A 27,409-nucleotide genomic window follows, 5' to 3' on the forward strand; every position below is an offset into this window, starting at 1 on the left:
GCGGGATTTGTCTTCCTCTCAATAGCAAAGTATGTAATGGCTTGTTGTCATAACAATCTTTGTTCCCCAAGTTGACCATCTTAATATGGTTAAAAACAATTGTAAACCTTTGGGCATTGAGAGAAATGTAAAACGCTTCTAAAACCAATGGCAACTTTATAGAGCTAGAAGCACCCCTAACTCCCAAAGGTACAGCGAAAAGAAGTCTCCCCTTTTTACTTTCTTAGGCTAACCTTTAGAGAACTACAGCTCCGAAGGGTAGAAATGATAGTTGAATCCTTCTAACCCCAGGTACCACTCCCAAAATTAACTCTAGAACAGCCCAACAGAATAAGCCTTCACCTACAACAGATTATATAAAGGCCTCTCCTCTCCTACTGGCAGGGCACTTCTGCTCCACACCTCAAATGAGCCCTAATAAATGCAAGGTCCTTAGTAGCCCATGGCATAGAAGTAGCCGACCTGATTCAATCAGAAAATTGATTTCCTTGCTATTACAGAATCCTGGCTACACCAGGCAGCAGGCACGGCCCTCATGCTTGCAGTGGCAGATAAGTACATTATCCTCAGAGAAGACCGATCTGAAACTTGAGGAGGTGGCCTAGCTATCATAGCCAAATCTAGCTTAGCAATGAGACTAGTTCCCCTCTGCATGTCAAATCGTGTGGTTCCCTTACAGCCAAGCTACCTATCTCAAACTCCCAAACCCTCATTATCCACCTAATATGTAGACCACCAGGCCCCATGGGCACATTCGAGGACGACCTCTCTACAATCCTTTCTGATAACTTGAAAAATACCACCAGGTACTCTTACTTGGGGATTTGAACTTGGGATTTAACAGCCCTAAAGACTCACAAGCAACAACCATATTGAACGTCCTTACTGAGCTTGGCCTCGCACATTAGACTGCTCCCTGCACTGTACCCATTGTGCTGTATACACATTTTAACCAGTGTTACCAGATTGCCTCTTGCACCGCACCCCTTGTGCTACTTGCTGACACTGCATTCTGTTGCTCACCTGAGACCCCCTGTTTGGCTCAGCGAAGCCTCCCAGCACCAAGTGCCCCTCTGACACAGCCCTCTACTACCTATTGCAGATCCCAAGACTGCCCAATGCCTAATGTCAGCCACCACGAATCTGCCTACCTGAGATAACTAGCCGTTAGACCTGTGCGCCCTCTGGGAACAGCCCACTGCCAGACATTGAGCTGTGCTTTTAACTTAGATACATCTGATACCAGCCTCTGCCCCTTGCCCTACCTGCGCTAAACTACCTGCTCGCCACTACCACCTACCACGATGTGCCTTAACAAAACCAAGATAGCATCCCTGTTGTGCCTTACCACACTCAGCTTTGCTATCATTGTCTTCCCATGAATACGCTCCTTGTCCCACCATGGATAGAAACAGACTTAGAGCTAGACTACCCCGCGTTTATGAGCCCATATGTCATAGCGACAAGACCTTTAACCCCCATCATAAACTCACCTCACAGTATGCCAAGCCGTATCCCAACCTAACTACACCTTGCAAGAATACCACTCAGCCCAAACTCATTCCAATAAAAATCCAAAACACCCCTAATGTAAGTATACTATCTAGTGCATTGATCAATGCCAGGTCCCTAGTGATCCATGCCACTGAAATAGCAGACACTCCATCATCTGATAACCTTGACATTCTGGCAGTCACTGACTCATGGCTACTGAAGCTGCTGGTCCAGCACTTTTCCTAGCTATCCCTGAAAACTACCAACTAATTCGAATGGATAGACCTAACGGCAAAGGAGGAGGTTTAGCTAGTATAGCTAAAACTAACCTTGCCATTTGACTACAAACCTCATCTCCTCTCAAATCTTGCGAAATTCTCACAGCCAAACTGCCCATCTCCAACTGCCATACACTAACCATCTACCTAATATACAGGCCACCTGGCCCCATTGGATCCTTCGAAGAGGAGCTATCCAGTCTCCTAGCTAATAATACGAAAGACTCGTCACAAATCCAATTACTATGCAACCTTAACCTTGGTTTTAACGACCCTGATGATAAACCAGCCCAATCTATAGCCACTAGGCTTGCCGAACACGGCTTAAACCAAAATGTTATCACCCCAACCCACAACAAAAGGACGGACTCTGGATTGGGTGACTACCCTGAATTGTGATACCGCCATCACCAAAATTACCCCTCATCACTGGACAGACCACTACCTCATCAACTTTACCTTAACTCTGAATATACAAACCACCAAAGAGAAAACTATGGTAACTAGAGCCAAAAAAACCATAACTCCAGACAATCTCCTACCTCTGCTACTACCCACTTTCAATGCTCTACCAAACAATCCGCATCCCGAGCTCCTAGTAAGCCACAATAACGCTATGAAAATGGCATTAGACACCATTGCTCCTTTAAAACTCCAAAAAAGTAAACAAGCCCATCTAAACGCTTGGTTCACCCCACAGCTAAAAGAATTGAGAATGCAAAAAAGGAAACTAGAGTCTAAATGGCGCAACACCCCATCTGAAGAAAATAAACTCAGACTTTTCGCCAATAAATACAAAAAAGAAACACTACTCACAAAAAAAATCTTTAATGAAAGAATGTGCAACGCAAGCTCCCACACCAGAGAACTATTTACCATCCTAAGGGAGCTGGAATCCCCAGTACCACCACCTGACAACCTTGCCAAAGACAAAAAATGGTGCACCAGCATCCAAAATGCCCCAGCAAATAAAATTAAGACACTGCAAACTAAAACTGCCTTAAACAAAAAAACTCCCTAATGCCCAATGAAACATCACCTATCACCATCCCCACGACCAACTCACCCGGCATCAACCCATTCAAATTAAAAAAAAATCCATCCTGGAAACTGAAAAGATCATCGCCTCCCTCAAACCATCCAACTGCAAGGGAGACAGTTGCCCAGCCCAGCTAATTAAGGACGCCGCAAGAGACTTGGCCCCCTTCATAACCAAACTGATCAATGCCTCCTCCTCCAGCACCATCCCAGTAACCTAAAAGAGTCCTGGGTCCTACCCCTCCTCAAGAAGCAAACCCTAGACCCCGCCATTCCCACTAACTATAGACTCATCACCACAGTACCATTTCTCCTCAAGATAATAGACAGAGTAGCATACCTGCAAATACAGCACTACCTTGAAACTAACCAACACCTAGGCACCCGCCTATCAGAATTCAGACCGCAGCACGGCACAGAAACTGCCTTAATTGATCTTAAAGTACAGATTGATGAACTCGATGACAAGGGAAATGCTGCCATGCTACTCCTTGATCTGTCGGCTGCCTTTGACTGGGTGGATCATGCAGTGTTATGCAATCACCTGGCATCGGCGGCCCACTTTCCAAGTGAGGCTATAGCCTGGATCCAATCATTTTTGGACAACCGCACAATGAGAGTCTTCTCTACATTGGCATCAGCAGACCCTATCAAAATAACCTGCGGTGTACCCCAGGGTTCTTGCGTTTCGCCAACTCTATATAATGGCTTTACCAAGCCCTTATTTGACAAATTGGACAGACTAGTGTCACCTACACTAATTATGCAGATGACACCCAGATCCTCATACCCCTTTTAGGCAATTTCGATATGGATACAGCCTTGGTAAACAAAATATATCTCATCATTCAGGCATGGATGACCACACATGGACTATACCTGAATGATAAAACCGAAATCCTACTCCTCGGATCCACTGCCAACCTAAAAAAACCTAGCCCTGACTATTCAGCATTTAACATTGATGACAATATAATTAGTCTCCAAAACAGTAAAAACATTAGGCTTTCACCTTGACTCAGCCCTAACACTAAGGAAACAAGTTAACTCCCTTGCATCCTCCACAGCTTACACCTGCAAGCTTATCAGGGCAAATAGAGCCTTCCTCACCCAAGCTAGCTGCATCATCATTGCCAATGCCCTAATACATTCCAAACTTGACTATTGCAGTGCTCTGTATCTGGGACCTAACAAATACATCATTGACAAAATTAAAACTTTGCAAAACAACGCCCTTGGAACTGCCCTCAATCGACCTTCTAAAGAACACATTTCTAACACTAGAAGAATGTGACAGAATCTCACTTAAGACAGCATCACTCACCTTCAAATGTCTTAATAATGCAGCCCCCCTTACCTGGCAGCAAGAATTGCAAGAAAAACTTCTACCTGCCCCACCAGAACTGCCAACTCCTACTGCCTTCAGATACCTAAATTTAGATTTTAAAAAACGGGCAGCAGTAGTTTCCCAGTTAAAGCCGCCCAATATTGGAATGCCCTCCCACTTGACATCAGAACAGACCAATCCTACTCCAGCTTTAGACGGAATATACTTGCATGGCTACATTCCAATGACTCCCAAGCCCTAACCATGGACCAATCCATACCTACCAACCTGTCTGTATATACGTTTATTCTTCAGCTGAATTATTGTTAGTGATGTCTAGTATATGCTTTTGCTTGACACTGGCATGTAACTGATGTAATGTATATAATGTATTTCCAGTATATGATTATACTGTGCCTGCAACTAAGCTTTTAAGTAATCTTGTTTTCCTGTTCTCTGTAGCACCCTGTTACCTTTTGGGTTTGGCACGCCATATAAAATAAATAAAACAAACACTACCAACCCATGGGAAAGGCAGAACGCTTGATTGGGTGGCTGACTATAATTGTGACACCAACTTCACTGCCATTACGCCCCAGGCATGGACTGACCACTTACTCGTAGCTTTCAAATTAGATACCAAAATTCCAATAGATGAAAACAACCTCATAGCACCCCCTTCCCTAACGAGGAACAAAAAAAATATAACTACAAACTCCTACCCCTTATATTCCCTACTCTAAATTTGTTATCGGATACGTCTGAGCCATTGATCTTAGTAAACTAATATAACAAAGTCATGACAGAAGACCTAGACACTATCCCCCCCTTTAGATATGAGGAATAGCAAGCCAAGAGCACATCTGAATACTTGGCTTACTCCATACCCGAGTACTCTGAGAAAAGAAAAACGTAAAAGTGACGTTAACTGGAGGCTAGTGCCAACTGAGGTAAACAAAGCAAACCTCATCAACATCTCTACAAAATACAAAACTGAAGTATGTTGATCTAAGAAAGAAATTTACAACAGGATTTCACAAGCTAAATCGGGTACAAAGGAATTTTTTGTGATCCTGAAAGAACTTGAGAATCTGATCCCTGCACCTGATAATTGTGTTAAAGATAAGACATGGTGTTCTGACATATGGGAGGCCCTTATGGACAAAATTTCTACCCTCCAAGTCAAAATCTCGAACAAAAAACGAAACTACCCACCACAACCACACAAGCCTGCACACCACCCAATCTACCTAAACCAGCACAACACTTCAACTTCTCTAAAATTTCAATATTAGAGGGCGAAAAAATCATTCTATCGCTTAAACCATCCAACTGTCATGGAGATAAATGTCAGGTACAAATCATAAAAGACAGTTAGAGACCTAGCTCCATTCATCTCCAAGCTTATCAATGTGTCATTTACTACAGGGACCATCCCAAGTAACCTAAAGGAATCCTGGGTTCTTCGGCTTCTCAAACGATCGCTCGATCCTACTGTACCTACTAATTACAGGCCCATCACAATGGTGCCATTCCTTCTAAAGACTTTAGACAGGGTGGCATACCTACAAATTCAGAAATTCCTTGAGCAGAACCAACTTCTGGGAGTCCGGCAATCGGGATTCAGGCCTCAACATGGCACAGAAACTGCTCTGATCGACCTCAAGGCCCAGGTCGACGAGTTGAGAGACAAAGGTAAATCTGCCCTATTACTCCTCCTCGATCCCTCAGAAGCGTTTGACCTGGTGGACCACAAAGTCCTCTGTAACCACCTAGATTCAGCAGCACACTTTTCTCAACAAGCCATAGCCTCCATCCAATCATTCCTAAGCAACAGAACGATGAGTCTTCTCTCCCACAGCAGCAGCAGCAGCAGCAGACCCTATTGCCATTACCTGCGGAGTCCCTCAGTGGTTATGCGTTTCCCCCACTATGTATAATGTATTTACTAAGCCCCTTTTCGATGATCTGGATTGTCTTAGTGTCATCTACACTAACTATGCAGATGATACCCAGATTCTCATACCGCTTGCAGGGGATTATGATAAGAATTTGTCCTTGGTGAATAGGATATACCTCATCATCCAGGCATGGATGGCATGCCATAGCCTATGCTTGAATGATGACAAAACAAAACTCATTCTGGGGACCTTGACCAATATCAACAAACTTGGCTATAAATATACCTCCTTTGACATAGATGGCAAAACACCATCAAGGTCGCTAAGGAGGTAAAAACCTTAGGCTTCTACCTGGACTCTAGCCTTACCTTGGCAAAACAGGTGAATGCAGTGGCATCCTCTACAGCCTACACATGCAAGCTGATTAGATCGGCCAGACCCTTCCTCTCAACAAGCAGCTGTACCACACTGGTTAGAGCACTTATTCTGTCCAAACTGGACTACTGTAATGCCCTATATCTTGGCGCGAATAAATACATCACCAGTAAAATTAAAACTCTGCAAAATAATGCCTTGAGAACAACTCTGGGAATAGCCAAAAAATAACATATTTCCGAGGTAAGGAGGCAGAATAATTGGCTTTCCACTATTGATGAAAGTTAATGAGGTCGTTTTTAGCCTGATTTTAAGTGCCTAAACAATGCAGCACCTCGCTACCTGATGGACATATTCAAAAGAAAACCCCCACCCTCCGACCCACTAGAGTGGCCTACTCCAATTGCCTGACAGTACCTAGTTTCAAACGGATTAAAGTTGGTGGCAACAGCTTCCCAGTCAAAGCTGCCCAACTGTGGAACACCTTACCTCCCTCTCTAAGGACCGACCAAACCTACTCTAACTTCAGACTCAACATGATCAGCTGGCTCAAAGAAAATGACCACTAACACTAGTATGCCCCACCTGATCTTGCAGCCTCCTACTCGACTCAGCGGTGACTCGACTCCTCCCTGCCTCCCCCACCTCTCCCACCCTCTTGTACATAAGTAGCTTAGCGCCTTTTCCCACCGTTTGTGTATATATGTACTGTACATAGCTATCTCTCTATTACAATTAACTAGGACCTTGTACCTGGTAACTAATTTTTCTGTAACCTAAACACTGTATACTCCTCTGCCTAACGTTGATATCTAATTGCACATTATATTGTATCTTGCACTCTATTCTGTAACTTGTAAACTGAAAATATTCTTGTTCCTGCATCCTGATACCTTTGGGTCTGGTGCGCATTATAAATAACAAACTTTTTGTTAGGTGAAAACCAGCACACCAACTTATGTGGAGTGCTGAGGAGATTCAATTTATCCCCTTTCAAATGGATTGTCCTCCCACGTATTCCTCATCTTTGATATTCAATATCCAGCTTCAGCAGAGGGTTCTGTGCGTTGATGCAGTCGACTCAATGTCCCTCGAGGGCCTCCGTCTCGAGGATAATGTCATCAAAGGCATATAAAGCATGCGTAGCGCCCATTGGCTTCAGTTTCTTTTTTTCCGAGTAAGCCTGTGCTTCAAGAACATACAGTGCGCTTCAGTATTTCCTTCACGCAATATACAAAAATATCTTAGTCTTTGACACAGTCTACTCCGAAGATAGATGTTGCAAACTGATCCGCATAGAGAATACTTATCCAGCATACTTATGGTGTCCCGGTGTGGAGCACAAGACCTCAGCCTGCTTGAAATGTCAATAGATGACCGGAAAAGCGCTGAAGGAGCGTAAGGAGAAATTGGTGATGGGTAGAAACCCTAAGAAATCCCCATGGACTACCCAGTCGAAGAAACCCTCTTCTGATGATGCGAGAGGAGACTCCTTGAAGAAAGAAGGCGAAAAGTTTCAGGTCAAGGAGTGGCTCCCATCACTCCTCGTTGACGAAGAAGAGGCACCATAAGTTGCCCCCTTTTGACAAGCCATACTCCTACCATGCCTTCCAAAGCCGGTAATGAAAGGGCTCAAGCCAAATCCCTCGAGCCTGGTATGAAGGCCAGATCGACATCGAGAGCTGTCGAGTCCTCGACACAATGAGAAGAGTCACAAGTCAACAAAACAATCAAGGTCGTAGACTCCAGCTTTGCCCTCGACACCAGCCGGCCCATCGACACCAATGGGGCCAGCGATTATGACGTTCTCAACTTAGACGGCAAAGATATCGAAGACTCGTCGAGCTCAACATTTTTGAAGCCCTGGACGCCCCTGGCCAGAGAACTTTCACTCTTGTACCAAGAAGGGATTACTTTGTCACTAACCTATTTATGAGGACATTTGAATATATATCTCTACTGTGACCATACCTGTAATATTTTTCTTACTGAGACCATACTTGTAACTATGTAAGCTTTGCATCTTCTTACTGCTGCGCCGCTACCCTTGGGTTTGGTGCGCATTAGAAATAAATAAACAAACACTAACTTCTATTTATGAGGACAATGAGCTATCTGATAATGATGCCCCATTTGGGTTAGAGTATGGTACACCAAATGTCCATGATAGTTTTATATCGGAGGAATCCAGGCTAAAGGACCTTTATGAACATTTTCAAACAGCGAGTGGAGTGGACACTTCAATTAGAATTTGGTAAGCCTGAGACTGATTAACATGCTGATGCCTCATACAGGCAGTTGGTGTCTAAGGTAGTAGATTACCAAGGATGGAGCAGACCTGCCCTCCCCTTCAAGCAGGATGATCTAACGGACATCCTTGATAAAGGTCTGCAAAAGGATCCCATTTTACCTTTCCACATTGCTCTTCATGAAAGGTTGAGTGCCAATTGGGAGGCGCCGGAGTCCAGTCCGGCAGTGAAAAAGAACTTGACCAGAAAGTACCGCCCATCTAGTAGTGACCTCAACTACTTACAATAACACCCCACCCCAGAGCAGAGGGTCTGGTGGTGCAGACAGCAGCTGCAACCTAAAAACAAGCAGCTTATTCAACCATCCCACCGTATAGAGATGACAAAAGGATAGATGCATGGGCAAGAAAAGTATTTTCTGCGGGGGGCCTGGCTCTTAAGTCAGCCAACTCCACATGTGCCTTAGCAAAGTTTTCATTCACTCTATGGTACTACATTTCTATGGCGGCTGAGCATATTCCCGAAGGGGAGTTAAGAGACTGTTTCTTGCCCATTGTTGCGGGCGGCAAGCAAGCAATGTGCGAGTCTCTTCTGTTTGGTTTGGATTCTACTGACCGCATCAGCAGAGCCTTGGCGGCAAGCACCGTAATTGGCAGATTTGCGTGGTTAAGGAAATCTGTATTTGCCCAGACATGCAGTCTAGACTCCTTAACATGCCTTTGACAGGTCTCCTCTTTTTGGCAGCAATGCTGACGAAAGCCTTGAGAAGCTGCAGACCTCGAAGGCGGCAGCCAAATCTATGGGTGACTCTATTGGGGAGGCTTAGCCTTTTCACCGTAGTGGCCCTTCTTGGAGGGGTAGATCCTTTCGCTACTACTCCTCAGTTGGAAGAGCAAGAGGAATGGCCGGTCATTGGGGCCAAAGAAGATTCCCTATTGGTGGACGAGGGGTAGTTACAAACCCTACTCAAGCAGGGGCATCTTTATCAACAGCCGCTACTTCATCAACAGCCGCTACTTCAGGCAGCCTCAAAACCAAACCTCTGAGGTCTTGAGTCACGACACCCCGGTGGGAGCCAGACTGTCTCAACATCTGAAAGAATGGCGAGACATTACTTCGGATGCTCGGACATTAGAAACCATAGTCCAAGGTTACTGCCTTCCCTTCATTAAAAGACCTGTGAACCATCCACCAGGGAGCCATTCTTTGAAGGTTCCAGATCCGCTCCTTGTGCAGGAAAGTTTAACCCTGATAGAAAGGTGCTGTAGAGCCGGTATCTGTTGCGGAGAGGTACAAAGGATGGTACTCTCCGTATTTCCTAATCCCCAAGAAAGACGGAAGACTAAAAAGACTGAGGACTGAGACCCATCTTGGATTTGAGATACTTGAAGTTCCTCAGGAAGGACAACTTCAAGATGACCACTCTTTCTCGGATCCTTCAAGCCCTCCAACTCCAGGATTGGATGGTGTCATTGAACCTTCAGGATGCTTATTTTCATGTGCCAATCCATTTTAAACACAGGAAGTACCCGAGATTTGCTGTTGGCGGTTCTCATTATCAGTTTTGTGTTCTGCCATTCGGACTGACCTCCGCCCCAAGGGTTTTCACCAAACTGATGGCGGTGGTGGCAGCGAGTCTCGGGAGAGGGGGGGGGATTCACTTCTACACCTACCGGGCCAATTGGCTGATCAGGGCGCGTTCTCCCAAACAAGTCCTGGATCCTCTTAACATCACTTGCCACTCCCTTCACAGACTGGCTTCTGCCTCCATTACAAGAAGTCTCGTATACCACCATCTCAAAAGCTCCAGTCCATCAGGTCATACTGGATACATCCTTGGGAAAGAGCTTGCTACCCGAGGTGAGGGATCAAGACATTCTGCAGATGGCCTCCAAGTTTCAGAGTGCCCAGCGTCTCCTGGCCTTTGACTTTTTGAGGTTGATCGGCCTCATGGCATCCTGCATTTTTCTGGTGCCAGAGGCTCGTCTGAGAATGAGATCCTTTCAATTTCTTGTGTGCACCATTCGAACCACTACGTTCATGTCCATTAAGGTTGCTAATATTCAAGACCATTTTGTTGGTAGAACTATCTTCAGCCCGTAGAGTGAGTCAGTTGCAGGCACTATCATCTAAACCCCCCCCCCCCCTTACAGTATTCCACAAGGACTAGTTTGTCCTGAGGGTTAAGCTTCATTTTTGCCTAAGATCATTTCAGATTCTCATGTATGTTGTTATTTTGCATTTATATAGCGCCTTATTTACCATTGGTATGGTCTGAAGGCGCTGGTAGGTTGAACGCCCTTTGGAACCGAAGTTCAGGTCAGTAGAGAGAGTTGAGGTGCGTGTGAGCACCGGGTATGTGTGCAGCTGGTGCCGTATTTGTGTAATGGCTGCTTCTTAGCGGTAGGTGTGGTGGTTGAGAGATCGGGAGTATGTTGTTCTGGCAGGATTTATCCAGACCGGATGTGGCTGCGTTAGGCCTGAGGAGAACGCCTGGCTGGGGGGGTGAGTAACCAGCAGTGATTACTTAGAATGATGTGGAGTCTGGGGCGGATGTTGGTATGAGAACAGTTATACCGAATGGTGTCATAGTATCTCTGTGTTCTAGCTGAGTGGTGGTGTAAAGGAGAGAGTAAGCGTGGTGGTGTGATATGATGGGTTATATGGTCCGCACTCTGCCCCTCTATGCACTTGTCGGCCCTACCCACTAGTCTGTTCTATGCGGTCCTCCACTCTTCACATTCCTCTGCTCAGCTCATCCATCCCGTTCCACTCATCGGTCCGCTCCCCGCATTCTGTATGCATTCGGTACTCATCCATTTTACATGCTTATCTGTTCTACGCACCCATACGGTCTGTGTAATTCATCCGCTCTAGGCGTTTGTTCGCTGTATCCCCTCGCGTGCACTACACCTTCATCTGCTCTATGCACTCACCTGCTCCCCGCACTCACCTGCTCTCCGCGGTCTCCACCCTCATCGGCTCCCACCGCTCTCCGCACTCATCCGCTCCCCTCCGCTCCCCGCACTCATCCATTCTATGCATCTATGAATCAGCTCCCCGCCCTCATCCGCTCCCCGCCCTCATCCGCTCCCATGTATCTATGAATCCGCTCCCCGCGCTTATCCGCTCCCCGCGCTTATCCGCTCCCCGCGCTCATCCGCTCCCCGTACTCATCCACTTTATGCACTTGTGCTTTCCACGCATTCAACAGCATTACCCTGTTCTATAAATTCATTTGTACGCTCTGTACCCTCGTCTGCTCTGTACCCTCGTCTGCTCTGTACCCTCGTCTGCTCTGTACCCTCGTCTGCTCTGTACCCTCGTCTGCTCTGTACCCTCGTCTGCTCTGTACCCTCGTCTGCTCTGTACCCTCGTCTGCTCTTCACATTTATCTGTTTCAGCGATCTACACACTCTCCGCACTTCCGTGCTCTTGCGTTCTACTTACTTCTCTGTATTTACACTCATTCGCGCTACATGCTCGTCTGCTCTACACACTCATCCGCTCAACATGTTAATCCATTCTGTACACTCATCCGATCTACATACTCATTCAATTTACACAAGCATTCAAACTATATAGTCCTCTGTTCTTCCACTCAGCGAATTCATCTGTTCCACACGCTTGGGTACACTTCTAAATTCAGCTTCTAAATGCACTTCTAAATCCAATTTTCACCTAGAAGCTATTGGGTACACTTTTAAATTCAACTTCTAAAAGCACTTCTAGATTTAACTTTTCACAGATTCAACTGGATTCAACTTTCCATGCGAGGCTATTGGTCACGTTTCTTTATTCGATTTTCACAAGGAGGCTATTGGGTACACTTCTAAATTCAACTTTCATTGAGGGGTTGTTGGGCACACTTCTAAAGGAGGAAAAAAGATAGTTACTGTATATCCACCCCCTCATCCTAAGGAGGAAGAGAGATTGCACAGATTAGATCCACGTTGAGCATCTACATTTCTAGATTGTCTAAATTTAGTCTGGATGATCAACTAGGTTATACAAGTCACAGACTAGGTCAGGCTGTAACAAAGCAGACCTTATTAAGATTGATTATTCTAGCAATTTCAGAATGCTGCAGGCTGGCGGCCAAAGATCCTCCAAATGGCTTGAGGGCCCATTACACCAGGGGCATGGCTCCCTCTTCGGCTCTGCAAAGAGGTGTTCCTATTAAAAACATTTGTCAGGCAGCTACGTGGACATTTTTATTGATTTCAACTTCATCACCATAAAGTATAGCAACAAATATGCATTACAGTTCTCGTGTACAGTTTTGTGTTTCCTCCCTCCCCCCACCTACCCCACCCCCCATTCCCGAGCCTACCCCACACCTTAGTTCCATAACCCCTTCCTGTGGGCTTCTATCCCTCCTCTTCGCCTTAAGGGCTGTCTTCTTCTGGACTCGCTCAGTCGGACACAGATAGTGTTGCTACTATTTGTTTCTAGGCAATCAGCATGTCTGCCTCTTCCTCCCTGCCTCTATTCGCAGTTTAACCAGTGTTAAACAGTTACTTACTTGTGGAAGAGTTGGTTGGTTGGTAACTAACTGTGAGAGTGAACAGTTCCAAAAGCTCTTACTTAAATGTGTTCTGCCATTCTGAAAAGCATATATTTAAGGTTAATTTACTCACCTGTGAATGTGTTGGCTTCACTGTTTCTTTCAGAATGGGTGCAGAAGTTCACCAACTGGGTTTTACATTCCCTGGTCTGTTTTATACAGATTATAAAACAGTGTTAGGTTTATACATACCGTTAAGTTGCTATTAGCTCCTTTAAAAAAAGTATATGGGTTTTACTTACCTTGGTCTGCCTTGAGCCATCCTAAAATAAGTTAGTTATTGCTTACCTTAGTCTGTGTTCCACTGATCTGAAAAGCAATTGTAATTGAATATTACACCGAAATGTCTTACTCGGTATAACTTTGTTATCATTAATGTAGTTCTAGGGATATACTGTTCCTTGAATCTGTGTTCCACTATTCAGAAAGGTATCCTGGAAATGGGGTTGATTATGTGATTCCTTAACTAAGTGGCAAGTGTTGTCTTTAAGGCAGCAGACTGGGTAAATCTGAATAAGTGCAGAAAAAGAAAAAAAATTGGGAGGTGGGGGGGTGTATGGGTACAGATAGTCCCCAGTGCAAGGGGTGGCCAGGTGGCAGGGTGAGCAGGTACCTGGGTGCAGGGGACATAGGGTGGCCAGGTGCACAGTGGCAAGAGAGCAGATCAGCAGGGGAGCGAAGACAGAAGCAAAGAGCAAGGTTTTGAGGTGCTTCCAGAACCGGAGATGGTTCTCCTCAAGTTTTAGAGTGGAAGGGAGGCTGTTCCAGAGGGAGGCCCCAGCCGAAGATGGAGATCTACCCCCAGCTTGTTTCTTTGAAAAACAACTGACCCTGAGGGAGTTAGAGGTAGAGGAGCGAAGAGCTCGAGAGGGGAGGCATTTGCGGAGGGATAGCTGAAGGTATTTTGGACCCAGGCCCCAGAAAGCCTTGTGGACAATGCAGAGGGTTTTGAATTTAATCCTTTCATCCACTGGGAGCCAATGGAGAGATTTCAAAGCTGGAGAGATCCGATCCCAGGGCTTGAGGCCAAGGACAAGTCTCGCAGTCCTGTTCTGGATAAGTTGTAGAGGGCGGAGAGTGAGGCAGGTAGATTTAGAAAGAGGCTGTTGCAATAGTCCAACCTAGAGAGAAGCAGAGCTTGGGATACCATGAGCTTCTGGGGGAAGGAGAGGAAAGGCAGAATACCTCTGAGGAGGTGCAGTCGGAGGTTCGACTTTTTAGAGACATCAGAGATATGGGCCGAGAAGGAAAGTGTGTAGTCAAAGATGACGCCAAGGTTCTTAGCCTCGTGGGTAGGAAGATGGCCAAGGGAGGCCGGCCAGAGAGTGAGGGAAAAGGATGGAGATGGTGTGCCGATGAGGAGGATCTCCGTCTTGCTGGCATTCAGACAAAGATCATTGGCGGCACACCAATTTTGAATGGCAGTTAGGCAGTCGGAGATGAGAGAGGGAGAGGAGGTGGCCGAGGGCAGCCGGAAAATGAGGTGTCATCAGCGTAGCACTGGAAATTTGAGCAGAAAATGGCAATGCAGTGAGCGAGAGTTGCCAGGTATTGGTTGAAAAGCCAGGGTGAGAAGTTAGACCCCTGGGGAACCCCACAGGTGGAGAGGATGATAGGATAGACCCCTGTTAGACCTGGGAGGGTCGATCTGAGAGGAAAGAGGTCAGCCAGGCCAGAGCCAGATCAGTGATACCCAGATTATCACGGAGATGGTTGAGCAGGATGGTGTGGTTGACCGTGTCGAAGGCAGAAGAGAGATCAAGAAGGATGAGGACAGAGGGAATGTTAGAATCAGGGTTGGAGAGCAGATCTTCACGGATATTGAGGAGAGCAGTTTCTGTACTTCTGGCCGCTCTGAAGCCAGACTGGTGGTCATGGAGACAACCAACAGAATCTGAATGAAGGTTAAGCTGTGAGATGGCCAGCTTTTCCAGGAGTTTGCCCAGAAAGGGGGTAATGGAAATTGGGCGATAGTTTGCTGGACAGGAAGGATCAGCTGTGGGTTTCTTGAGAAGAGGATGCACAAGGGAATCCTTCAGAGGGGAGGGGAAGGATCCTGAGGCAAACGAGTGGTTGCAAAAATCACAAGGGCAGGAGCGAGGGTGTCAATGTGGTCCTTGATGGTTTTGGAGGAAAAGGTATGAACCTGTTTTGACGAGGCTTTCATAGATCGGACTTGTCTAGCGACCTCGTCAGGGGAGAAAATAGGAAAGGAAGAGAAGGATGGTGGAGGGGTGCTTAAAGGGGGGGTCTCGAAGCACAGACTGAGAGGGAATAGGAGGGGGAGGGGAGGAGAGGGTGGACAGGATGTCCTGGGTTTTAGAGATAAAGTGCGAGGCAAGGGCATTGCAGAGAGCCTGGGAGGCAAGAGGAGGGGAGGAGACTGCTGCAGGGTTGGCAAGCTCCTCGCAGATTTTAGAGTTCGGCCGAGTTGTTGGATGCCGCAGAGACACGGGCTTGAATGTGGGCTCTCTTCTTAGTGCGGACAGAGAGTCTGTATTGCCTTTGGAGCAGGCGACAGGCCAGTTTGTTAGATGTTGAGCAAGAAGACCTCCATTTCCGCTCGGCCGCCATACACTTACGTTTAAATGTGGCTAGGTCAGAATCATACCAGGAATTGCACTTGGCTTTGGACTTCAAGCGGATCCTCATGACAGGGGCAAGAGCATCAAGAGTATCAGAGATGGAAGAGTAGAGAAAGGACAGGGTTGTGTCGGGGTGTGAGTCAGCCACGGGAGGAGGAGGAGGAGGAGGAGGAGGAGGAGGAGGAGGAGGAGGAGGATGATGAGGATGAGGAGGAGGGGGAGAGAGAAGGGGCAGCGAAAGCCTCAGCTGACGCACGCTTCATAGGTCGGATGTCCGATAAGGTAAGTGGAAGTGTTGGGGTGTGGTTGGCTTGGGGAGAAGAGTGAGAGATGGCAGGAGAGGAGGCAGTGGTCACTCCATGAGAGAGGAGTGGTCAGAGGAATGGAGAGGGGGAGGCCAGGGGAGATCAAGACATCAAGTGTGTGTCCTGCAGAGTGCGTCGGGCCAGAGGGGCGGATAGAGAGGGAGAGGGTATCGCCGAGGTTGTGAAAGAGCAGCAATGAGGGACAGTGAGAATCGAGGTGAATGTTGAGGTCACCAAAGAGGAGGAGTTGAGTGGTTGAGGCCAGGAGAGAGGAGGAGATGTCGGCCCACTCAGAGAAAAGAGGTGATTTGCCCGAGGGGCCGGTAGAGAGTAGCAACAGTAAGAGGGTGGCTAGGAGAGAGTGAGAGCCTGCAGATAAGGCACTCAAAAGAGGAGTAAATCTGAATGGGAATGATAGTGGCAGGAATCCACTCAGGAAAGATCAGGGTTACGCCCCCTCCAGGTCGAGTGGATCTGGGTGCAGAGAGGATCTTGTAGCCCTCAGGGAGTAGAGTGTCAAAGCTTGTGACAGAGCTAACCGTGAACCATGTCTCCGTAAGACCAAGGACATCAAGGTCATCAAGGTCCAGTTCTTCAAGGAGGTGGCAGATGTCAGAGGCGTGTTTGACAGCAGAGCGAGAGTTGAGAGTGGCAAGATGAAGAAGGTTGCCGGCCTTAAAGACCTTCCGGGGAGGGGTACAAATCGGAGGTACGCCCTGCAGAGTTGTGGAGGTAGCCTGAAGAGTGGCAGAGGAGAAGGAAAAAGTGGGTAAGGTAGCCAGGGAGTGAGAGGAGGGGACGGCTGGAGATGAGAGGAAGTTGATGAGGCGAGGGAAACACCTATCGAAGAGGAGGAGATTGGCCTGAGGACCTTGGACCATGACAGTGCCATTTAGGTAGACATTAAGGATGACTCTGGAGAAGTCGAAAGAAGCCATGAGAACATCCCAGCGAGTGCCACCATTAATGGGAGAGAAGGAGACAGGACAAAGCACAGAGATCATATGGGGGGGGTCCATAGATCCGGCGAAGGAACAACAAAGGGGATGTCGGTGAGGGTCTGTCTGGAAGAGGCGCTGGTATAGGTATCAGCGATGGGGAGTCCAGGGTTGGAGGCCAAGATATCCTTTTTAAATTTCTTTATTCCTGACTTGGTGAGAAGGGAAGGGTAGTTGATAGAGAAGCAGTTGGAATAGATGGGAGAAACAGAAAGCGCCATGAGTGGAAATGAGAAGAGGCAGAGGGAGGAGTAAGCAAGTAAAGCAGTATTGAGCAGTCACTGGGCTAGCAGGTTACAATCAATGGCCAAAAGTTAAATGCAGAAATACACTGAAGTTGAACTTTCAAGTAAATGCAAAAATACACCCAAGTTTGACTTTCAAGCATTGCGGTGTGTATTTATAATGTGTGTATGACTCTGACAAAGTACTTACCCCAAGACTTAACCTGGTTTAACTGTAATTTAAAATTAACTTTTATTTTTTATAATACTTCTGGTATGTTTCTATTGAATCCTTGGTATACTACAGGTTCTATGTACTTTGCTACTGTCCTCTCTCCATCCTAAGATGAGCCTGGCTGCTCTGTCTACGCTACTCATACTCTGATGGTAGAGCCTTATTCTAAGAGTGGAGTCTGGTACTGTCTCAGTTGAATGGTTTTACTAAGCCCTTAGTTGGACTTCAGAAAAACTGTCCTGACATTCCTTTACAGAATATTATTGGGAACAGAAATGAGTCCGAGAACAAAGTTATAAAACACATTTTTGCATTAGACACTTCAAGTCCCATAATCCCAGAAGTACTTGGACGAAGAATAGAGTTAAAGAGGAACAAAAGTGCCAAGTGCAAGTTTGATAATGGGAATGACTCTCACCTGAGAGAGACTGGAAGACTTCAAAGGTGACCTCAGGTGCACGCCATTACTGAGCAGAGTGGGCAGTGTGAACAGTTTAAGCAGCAGAAGCAGAAACTGGAGGAGAGGGAAGACACCAGGCCCACTGATGAGCAGAAAGCAGTAGCTGGTCCGTAGAGGATCTTTGCCTCCAGAAGTCTTCAATGTTCCACCCACCTCCCTCCTTGCCCCTCCACCCTCTCCCTGATTGGCTCTCCCTTCCCACTTAAAGGCCCTCCCTGGGACGCCCCCCCCTGCCCGGCAGCCCCACGGCTAAGGGCGCCTACTACTGGTGGCTCCCTGTAAGTGTCTGCAGGTGTCCGCGGGGGACGCCAGCTGCCAGTCACCTTCCTTCGGAGTGCCCTGCCTATCCCCCCTCACCACCTGCAGGCGGTTCTTCCACTGTGTCTCTAAATGTGACTGTCTTTGTATTATAAAAAAAAATTGCATTGTGTAACCTAGGCCTTTCTCCCTCCATTTAGGATTCTCATACTTAGGTGTGTCTCCCCCCTGTCCTAAATGTGCATTTTTGTGATCTCTTAATCCTGAGTGTCGTCTTGTCCTGTTGCTCTAGTTGCTTGCCTCTCGCTGTCCTGTCTCCCTGTGCTAGTTGTCCTTTCTAGTGTCTCCCCCTCTCCCACCTACTCTATGGTGCTCTCCATCTCTCCCATCTTTTCTAACTGCTTCTCTATTGACTATCCTGCTCTCCTCACTAAATCTGGTAGGAAGAACTTTAAAAAGGACATCCTGGTCTCCAACCCAGGCTCCCTATAGCTGACGCTGACACCTACACCAGTGCCTCCTCCAAGGAAACTCTTACCGACATCCTCTGTCGTTCCTTCGCCAGACCTATGGACCCTTCATATGGTCTCTGCTCTCTCCTTTCTCTTCCTCTCCAGTTAATGGTGGTACCCGGTGGGATGCCCTCCTGGCCTCCTTCCATTCCTGTAAGGTCATCATTAATGTTTACTCTAATGGGACCGTCTTGGTCCAAGGCCCTCAGTCCAACCTTCAACTTTGATGGACTCCTCCCGCTCCTCATCAACTTCTTTATTCTCCTGCTGTCCCCTCTCTCCCGTGACTATCTTGCCTCCCCTTTCTGCCTCCTCCTCGGCTACCTTGCCTTCTCCTTCCCTCTGCCCTCTCTCGGGCTCCTCCTACACCTCTGCAGGGCGTACCTCAGATCTGTACCCCTCCCCGGAAGTCCTTCAAGGATGGCAACCTTCTCCATATTGCCACTCTAAACTCTCACTGTGCTGTCAAACACTCCTCAGATATGTGCCACCTTCTTGAAGAACTTGACCTTGATGTCCTCGGTCTCACTGAGACATGGTTCACAGCCAGCTCTATCAGATAACCACCATATCCCACCACTACGCTTATTCTCTACTATACACCATCACTCAACTAGAACACAGCTATACCCCTGATGATGCGGCCTAGCTGTTCACATACAAATACGACCCCATGAACACCCATCACCCAATAAAACACAGCTAGCGGAGCACATTCCGGCCTAGCAGCTCATATAGGTGTTCCTCAGGCCTAACCCAGCCAGAACCCAGTCTGAGTGTCCACCCGCCAGACTGCACACATCAAACTGATATCTCCAGCACCACACCTATCGCTAGTAAGCAGTGATCATCCAACAACTACAGCAGCTGCACACATATCCGGTGCACCCACTCACCATACAACACTATTTCTCTCTACTGACTTGAACTGCGGTTCCTGAGGGTGTTCAACCTACCAGCGCTTTGAGGTCCTACCAATGATATATAAGCGCAATATAAATGCCAAGTAACCTAACATAACATGTGGAACACTTGCAGTACCTATTATTAAGTCCTTGAAGATGCTTGACATGATTGTGCACCCACCTGAGGAATGTGGCACAGATTGTCTGAGCCAGTGCCAACAAGCATACCAGGCAGAGGGCGGGCGGAATGCAAAAAGGATCTCTTTCAAGGGCAGTCATGTGGACATACAGTACCCAGACAGATATACCCATGGTATAATAATATTGAGAGACACCTCCTCAGTGCACATAGAAGTACGTACAAGCCCTTGACACCTTTTCCACAGGAGTGATGACTGTTCTCACTGGCAAATACCCCAGAAGGTGGACAGCATACTACTGATGGGATCCTCATCTTCTCTGACGTTTATCCCGTTTGCCGTCGGGAACTGTGGGTCCTCTAGTGGTTTCTCTATTACGGGCAAGTCCCGCTGTGGTCGTCCATCCCGCCCGATCTCGGATGCTTCCACCTGAGAAGGCATGTCATTGGTGGTCACTAGGTCATGTTGGTGCTGAAATAGTCATGCTTCACAGGGAGAATTGAATGAGTGCCACTGACACTTGAATTGCAGGCACCAGGTAGCTAGAGGTAGTGGCAGACGCTCGAGCTTTTAAGCACCCCAAAGATGGGATTGAACTATCTCCTGCGCTTGAAATGTCATTGAAGATCCGTATGGTAGTTATGTTGGACCGTGCTGTAAGGAAGGCATGGTATCAACAGTAAGACCGACACAAATGACCACAGTTCAAGGGGGTTCATTGAACTTCAAAAAGTTTGAAAAATGCCCATCTAATCCTAAATCTACAGATGGGAGCAAGATACAACCATCAAATGACGCAGTCCTATTGGTGTCTTGTCAAAATTAAAAGGGCCTATACTAATGAACCTATTTCTAATCATTGCCTCTAAATACAAATGGTGTAGGAAACAATGTTACATAAAAGAAATTATATGTCGGGATGTTCAGGCCGTTATCCTCCCTTCCCCACGTTTTCAGCACGGGACAAAGCGATACACTCAACCTTAGCACATTCTCTGGTTTCTCTAGCACAAGGGTACAGTTAAAACATTAGCATCAGGGCCTTGTCTGCCCAAGTTTCTTTGCCTTTGAAAGTCTTTTTCTTTCATGGGGCCTGATGCAGCAAACAAGAAGCTACTTTCATCTTAGGTTTTCACACATACTCAATTTCTCCGGTGTTTCACTATCCACCTCGGAATCCCCCTCAGCCGGGGTCAGATCCCCTTTAATACAATGCTTGTCAGATTTTTATGTATCCAATTTCTCGGGTGCTTCGCTGTTCACCCTGGGTCCCCCTCTGCTGTGCTCAGTACAGATTCAACACAATGTTCAATCACTCTCCCTCCTTTGGGCTCGGACCTACTTTGTCATCAACTTGCTTGGCAGTATCAATATTGAAGACTTTCGATGGTGCACAGGATTTTGTTTGACCCCGTCGCAGGACCACTTTGATGTACAGTTCTTTGCCAATCTTTCACCTTTCTCAACTCTCAGTTGGATACCCTACAGAGACTTTTGAATGAGCACCCACATGGTGCAGGATCACTCCGTCAAGGGCATCATATCTCGGTTTCGAAATTCAATCACTTATCTGCTGTTCACTTTTTACCTGCGTTGGTTATTATATGCGTTTCATACACTGTTCGCTTCAGCGTTCACCATATAATGTTGCCGGTTGCAAACTTGACTTCAACACAGACAGGTCTGTTATCAGTCTCCCCAAATCACTGGCTGTGTTGGTAAGACTTGTGCTGCTTTGTTTGTAGGAGCCAAGGACAGTACCACGGCGGGAAACGATTCTCCCCGCCTTGACTATCGACGCAGGAGAGCCCCGGGTACCTCGGACACATAATGCAGGATTCTTCAGCCTTGTTTCCTGGTCTTAAGCTTTCTATTCTCGAGGGTTTGTGAAAGTAACAGTTCCTCGTCAAAGGCCAAGGGCACTGCCCTCCTTGCAATCCCTTGTGTTTGCCGTCTCTCTTCTGGTGTTAAACTGCCAGTTTCTCACAATGCCCAGTTTCTCACAATGCCCACTGCGCCATAGGCCTCAAGTATAACCAACTTTTGTTGGATATGCAGCAATCTCAATGTGATGATGCAAGGGCATTCACTGGCGACTGGTTTGGGGACTGGAGCTCTATGTGCCTATTCAGTAGTGTAGCTCGGGCTTCAACAAGCTTTAGTTATGTCTGATTCCTCAGTGTTTTCAGTGACCTCTCACCCGCTGGAGATTGTTGTGTCTGGATCGAGTTTCTTGATCCTCTGCCTTGGCCCCCAGCTGCTGTATTTCTTTGATCATGGAATCGACCCTACGCTGAGAGAGATTCACAATTGTCCTCCCTGGTGCTTATGCGCTGCTCATTTTCTGTAGCGCGCTCCACCAGCATGTTGAGGAGACTATTGATATCCTTTCTGATGCTTATTAATCTGCTTAGAATCACATGCTGTGCATATGGTCCGACATCCAGTGATAACTGCGGGGTATTGCATCTTGTCTTTCGAGGACCGAAAGGGGACGTCGGCATAGGCGTGTCTGTAACACTAACCCTATCATGACGTGTATTGTACCCAAAATCCCTCACGCCAAGGTCCCTCTGTTTTTATTTTTTTCCTCCCAGATAACCGGTCGCCCCAATGCGGAGCTTTTCATAAGAGACATGTTTATCCTTGTTTACCTACTTTGTCGGTTATTTCCCCTAAATTCACTTGGACGGTGCTTCAAATAGTACGACGAAGACTGTGGGAACTTTCCACGGCGGTGGACCTTGACGCCTATGATCCGGCGCCAGAGCCATTGAAATGGCCGTGCCCTCTGGCCGGCCTACATAGTAGGGAGACTGGGGTCGGGGTGGTCATATCTTCCGCTATGTCTCTCCTCTTTTCCCCTCTTTACCCTGTAGGTCTGGTCATCATTTTCATTACCTTTCGCTATGGAAAGGCCACCATTTAAGTTTTGCCCCTCTTGCAGGGTCAGATACCCGTGGAAGGACGAGCACGATAAGTGCAGTAATTGTCTACCCCTTGACCACGACTAAGTGCAGTGCGTGGCCTGTAGACTACTTCGACCTAAAACACTTAAGGAGCGGGCCGGAGGTGGGCCGCCTACGGCATGTCGCGGGCTGGATATTCTTCCCCCACCACTGCACTCGCCGAAAGTGACAGAGGCACTAGTGATGACCAAGCATCTGTATCGGATGCCATCGACCTTACGACAGACACTTCTAGGTCCACCACGCCCCTACCTGACCCCAGAGCTCTCTACCCCCACGAGACCTCGGGAGGACCCTCTCTCTGTGTCAACTTTAAAATTTCCTGGAAATTTAGAACCTTCTCAGGAACATTTCACTTCTAGCCACCCTGAAGATGAAATTCAAAATGACAAATATCAAGACATCTATGATGAGCAAGAAGATGCTACCTTCCTACAGGACTACACTGCAGATGACCAGGCGGATGCCACGGACAACTGGGAGGACACTCATCAGGTTGAGACAGAGCCGTGGGTGCTCCCTACTCACGATGAGGATACTGATGTCCTATGTTTGGATTCCCCTCCTTCCACCCCGGCCCACCAGGCTTCACCAGTAGACGATCAGATGGCTTTCAATGCCATCTTAAGGAAGGCAGCCCATCATTTTCAGATCGCCACCCAAGAGGCCATACCTGAACAAGATTTTGTGGAGGACATTCTTAAAGAGAAACCCCCCCTCCAGCCAAGCCATTCCGTTCATAAATTCCATTAAAAGGAGATTGGCTCCTTCTCTGGTCACACCAGCCGAAACCAGGGCTGTAAATCCAAGGGTGGGGAAACAATTTCGCCCATCGCCTACTGACCCTCAATATATTAAGCCACGACACCCCCTATTCCCTAGTAGTTACCACCACCCAGAAACGGGCGGGAGTACCCCTTTCTACAGGATATGCACCTCCCGATAAGGAATCATAAAGATTGTATGCCTTGGGTAAGCGTATTACCACGGCAGCTGCTTTTACCACGCGCATAGCAAACACTACATTGCTTGCCAGTTATGCCGATGCACAATGGAACCTTATACAAGAATGTCTCCAGGAGGTACCTGAACCCGCAAGGACCAAATTACTCGCCATCGTGGCCGATGGCAGGCAGGTCAACCAAAATGGTTTAAAAAACACTTTGTATACTGCAGAGGCGGCCGGAAGATCCCTAGCTCAGGGCACACCGCTTTAATGGCACGCTTGGCTCCCGAAACTCAGGCTTCAAGCCGGAGTCCCTAGCAGCTCTTATTAACAAACCTATCGAGGTCGAATCTCTTTGGTAAAGCAGTCGACGATGTTCTGGAGACTGCCAAAAGAGAGCTCAAGACTCTTAAATGCCTGCAGCAAATCACACACAAACCCTCCCACCCAGAGGGGAAGCTGTTCCCGCTGGTCCTTTCGAGGCCAATCCCGTTCCGCCCAAAACATGTACAACACTGGAAACAACGAACTCGGGGCACACATGCATCACCCCCACCAACCATCCACCTAGGGGTCAGAGGCGCGGGAAAGTCAGAGGCCCCAACTCCAGGGGATCCACAGCCTCTGGTCAGAAACGACCTACGGATCCAGGTACCCTTCCATGTCACCCCGGTCGGGGGGTGCTTAATATCTTTCCTTTCGGCATGGGAGGGGATTACATCAGACCAGTGGGTTCTAAAAACGGTTGCCCACAGGTACTGTGTGGAATTCACCCGACCCCCCCCCCCCCCCACCCCACAATTCAGACCGCCCAGAGCACGACGCCTGACGCCAGACCATCCGTGATTCCTAATACAAGAAGTAGAGGCACTTCTGGAAAAGGACGCCATAGAAGCCGTCCCTATTCTTCAAGTAAACAAGATTATTTATTCTGTCTACTTTCTTGTACCCAAAAAGGACCTCACCATTCCCCCTGTGTTAGACTTGCTCCCAGCGAACAAATTTGGCAAACTTCAAAAGTATTGTATGGTAACCCTACACAAAATAATCCCACTGTTGAAACAGGGGAATTAGATGGCAACATTGGACATGAAAGATGCATACTTTCATATTTCGATGTTGCCAGCGCACAGAAAATACCTAAGGTTCATGATGGAGGGCAAGCACTATCAGTTCAAAGTACTCCCCTTCCGCCTTGCCTCTGTGCCAAGGGTTTTTACAAAGGTCCTGGCAGTGGCAGCAGCACACTTGCGCAGACTATCCGTCCCTGTTTAACCTTACCTCGACGACTGGCTCATAACAGGGGACTCTTACGAAACAAGCCTAGGGAATACTCGGAAGACAATAGATCTCCTGTTCTGTCTGGGATTCTCAATCAACGAGAAGAAATCCAGCTTAGACCCAAGTCAAGCAATTTCTAGGGGATCTGATTCGGACAAAAGACGGTCTTGTCTTCCCCTCCGAGAGGGTTCAGCAATTTTTTCTCAGATCCCTCAATATGTAGCCTGTCAAGAAGTGACGGTATGCAAGGCCATGTGATTGCTAGGTATGATGGCGTCATGCATTTTCGCAGTTCCCCCACGCGCGACTGCGTCCCATGCATAAGTGGCTCAACAGCCAGTGGCGTCAGGCCAGCGGACAATGGGAAGATCTGGTAGTTGTCTTGCCAGCCCTCGTTCTCTCTGCAGTAGTGGTCGAAGGAAAACCTCTTGAAGGGGAAGACCTTCACCACCCCCGCAGTAGATGCCACTCTCACAACAGATGCATCTTCCACGGGTTGTGGGGGGCTCACCTGCTTCAGCAGACAGCGTATGGATTGTAGTCCCCTCAAATAGCATCCAACCATATAAATCTGTTAGAGCTGCTAGCTGTGTTCAAAGCACTGAATGCCTGTCAGACACAGCTACAGGGGAAAACCGTTCTGGTCCTGACAGACAGCGCCACAGCTATGTATTACCTAAACAAACAGGGACACACACACTCCAAGGCTATCCAAGCTGTCCCAGAACATTTGGATGTGGGCTCTCAAACACAAGATGTTTCCTGTTGTCCCACCACGTTCCAGGAGAACTCAGTCTTTTAGCGGACATGCTCAGCAGAGATTTCCCACTGCCCTTAGAATATGAATGACGTCTACACGAAGACATAGTCTTTAACGTCTTTGCAGAATGGAGCTTCCCAGAGATCGACCTGTTCGCAACTCAGGAGAACGCCCAATGCCAAGACTACGCCTCCAGGTATCCCCAGAACCGCTCCAAGGGGAACGGACTCTGGATAGCATTGTCAGGGAAATTTGTTTATGCTTCCACCGCCCCCCCACCCCCGACTCCCCTACTCAACAAGATGGTGCACAAGATGCACCAGGAACAAGTCACCATTAAATTGGTGGCCCCCATGTGGGCCCGCCAACCCTGGTCCGCTCATCTAATGGAAATATCCCTCTCCCCCCGTAAGACTACCCTTCCCGTACACCATGTCTCAGGACGGGTGGGGGAGACACTACAGCCATGACCTCAAACTCTGAACATAGCGGCCTGGCTCCTGAGGTCATAGAGTTTGGATACCTTCAGAGATGCATGGACATACTTGGGGAAGCTAGAAAACCTAACACTCGTTCTTGCTATTTCAGTAAGTGGAAACGCTTTGTCATCTGGTGTAATACAAAGAGCGTCAATCCCATTGACTGCTCGCCTACACACATTGTGTTGTACCCAACTCCTTTCTTAGACTGAGGACTGGTTTTTAATTCTCTAAAGTACCTTCTAGCTGCTCTCTCAGCCTATACTATGTCACAACAAAAGGTGTTGTGGTGGAATTAAGGCTTTTATGGAAGGAGTTAAGAGAATTCATCCCCCCATTTCTCACCCAGCTCCCGCATGGGACCTAAATTTGGTTTTAACCAGACTCATGGTATTTCCCTTTAAAGCAAGTTAGCGAACTACAGGCCCTCTCAGTCCTAGACCCTTTTGTTGGTCCACACGGATAAGGTGGTTCTGCGCACTCATCCCAGGTTTGCGGCTAAATACATTTCAAAGTTCCATTTGAACCAATGAATTGAACTACCCACTTTCTTCCAGAATCACACTACCATGGCAGAAAGAAGCCTACACACACTACATTTGCACAGGGCAGTCATGTTTTACCTGGAAAGAACGAAACCACCGAGGAAGACAAACCAGTTTTTTGTTTCTGTGGCTGCTGGTAGAGAAGGGCATCCTGTCTCTAAATCAGCTATCCCACGGTGGATTGTCAAATTCTTCACACTTTGCTATACTCTTGCTAAGAGAGAACTGCCCTTCAAGCCTAGAGCACACTCTACTCTGGGTATTGGGGCTTTCATAGCTTTATTGCAAATGTTCCCCTTGACTCTATTTGCAAAGCGGCAACCTGGAGTTCTGTACACACCTTACTTTTGCGTCCCGTCCCCTTTCCTCCATACTGTATGGGCGTCCCTTCCAAGGGACGGGAGACAGAACATTTTTCACCAGAACAAACATTCCCCTTTAAATTTAGAAGCGTGGCCCAGGAAGCATGTGTTGCCCTGACTCTGCCCTCCGGCGCCACACCTCAGTCCCCTTTTCCTCGTCGACGGGAACGGGCCAAATTCACCAGCGCTCCTGGTTTGGCTTCGTCCATTTAATTC

The 27,409-nt window shown here is 47.5% G+C and overlaps 1 protein-coding gene across 4 annotated transcripts in view; it reads left to right on the top strand.

Moving 5' to 3' along the window:
• ABCF1 (ATP binding cassette subfamily F member 1) overlaps window positions 1-27,409 on the top strand; it is a 1,170,658-nt gene that overhangs the window by 123,658 nt on the left and 1,019,591 nt on the right. The window lies entirely within an intron of this gene.

Source organism: Ambystoma mexicanum, chromosome 13 (assembly GCF_040938575.1).
Source record: "Ambystoma mexicanum isolate Mex_15411 chromosome 13, UKY_AmexF1_1, whole genome shotgun sequence".
Classification (NCBI taxonomy): Eukaryota; Metazoa; Chordata; class Amphibia; order Caudata; family Ambystomatidae; genus Ambystoma; species Ambystoma mexicanum.